Genomic DNA, 1,944 nt, shown 5'->3' on the forward strand with positions numbered 1-1,944 from the left:
TCATGGGGCCATATCTTATATCTGAGTGAAACTGTCAGTTGTATTAGTTAATGTAAAGTGTAAAGTAAACCCTGAATCTGAAAGAGAGGCAAGAGAAAAAAATTTTTCTTTGTGCTCATTTATTTTTACTCACAAGCCATGAAAAGAAGAGTCACATACAGAAATATGAGGCATTCGTTTTTGGAAATAGGATGTGTGTTTTGAATTTTATTTGTTGTTAAAGAAATATAGTTTAAATGTAAACAATCTGTGACTTCTCTGGGAAATGTAACTATCTAATAACTTTTCTACAACACCATCTTGAGAGAATATGATACAGAACAATATGTTGATTTAAAAAGTACCATCAGGTTTATTTGGAAAACACATAAAATATTTATTTGTATTGAGATTTTATGAGAAATATCTGAAAAGTTAGGTCATGAATGACTTACTGTCTTATACACTTATACACTGATTTCATTGCTAGAATTAGAAATATTAGGCGAAATTAGGTAGAGTTTATATTTAAACATGGATATCAAACAGTTTTACGGGAATATATCTTGAAGTCACTCACTCTTCTAATATGAAATACACTCAAAATTCTCCAACTACCAATATGATTTCTGTACTCTGAACCAAAACAGTTAATTATTAATTATAGTGTTGTTTATGAATCATTTTTAAACCTAATTTCTTATTTTAAAAATTGATATAAACTTGAATTCTAATGTGTTTGATTACTTATGATATAGTCAGCAATTTTTCAGTGAGTGAATATGAACAAAATATTCCTCTATTTATATCACGAAACTATAAAATTAATATGATGCAAATATATTTGGATTTTTTATGTTAAATTTTGAATAAAAATCAACATATTTTGTAATTGACATTAAGATAGTTGGCCCAGATTTAAGTTTATGAAGCTCTGAATTTGGTATCATTTTAATTTTTGTTACATGATATAATATAAATAAATATCAAGGCATTTGCCTTTTTAAGGACATTTGTTACTTAAATTAATATAGATCTATAGATATTAGAAATTCATTTTATAAATTATTAGTTCGATGATTTTTAACATGTGCTTTAGAAAAGTTATTTTTAAGGAAATTTACAATTAATAAGTCCTTGTTATCAGATGCAACCTTTTACATTAATAAAGTTTTTTAAAGTATATAAGGTTAACAATAAAATTCATATTGTTAAATTAAAATTTTCCTGTTATAATGACTTTTATTACAGTTCAAAGACACTTGCCTGTATTATACTGGTCCTTTGTTCTTATCAATATTGATGTCAGGTTTTTCATTTAAAATCTTAAGAACAATATAAAAATATAATATTTTATATTTCACAATTCTACAAAAGAGAAACAAACATTACCACCTAAGCCAACCTTTCATCTTCAGATAATTTTTCCTTCACAAAGTTAGAGTAAATTATAATAAACATAAAGCATATTTAAAGTAGATCTGTATTTAATGCCCTAAGAAGATATTTACTGATTTACAACAACAAGGCTATTTCAAATGCTATTTATAGTTAAAAGGAAAATAAATCATGTGCTAAATTGTCTGTTATCTTGGGAAAAACAAATCTGTAGTTTAAGACAAAAATGTCAGTCATTGGTGCTTTCCTGAAATTAGATGTTAAAAAAATCTGCTACTCCTTTAGGCAAAAACTTAGAAATAAAAAATTTATTGTTCTTTCCACTTTCAGACATAATAAAAGTATAAAGTTCATGAACTGTGACACCAAAACCATTTCATTCGCATTACATACCATGTTTCAGTTAGAACTGATGTAATTTGTGGTAAATAATATTGACCTACACTGTAGTTGGCCCTTAAGCCAACTACACTTTGGAAAAATATTATATAAAAAATAAACATAGAAACAAACCATGATATACTGCCATTTTTAAAATCATAGGCTTATATGTCTGCTCTTCAACTA

The sequence above is a fragment of the Rousettus aegyptiacus genome, unplaced genomic scaffold (assembly GCF_014176215.1).
Source record: "Rousettus aegyptiacus isolate mRouAeg1 unplaced genomic scaffold, mRouAeg1.p scaffold_m13_p_8, whole genome shotgun sequence".
NCBI classification, from domain to species: domain Eukaryota; kingdom Metazoa; phylum Chordata; class Mammalia; order Chiroptera; family Pteropodidae; genus Rousettus; species Rousettus aegyptiacus.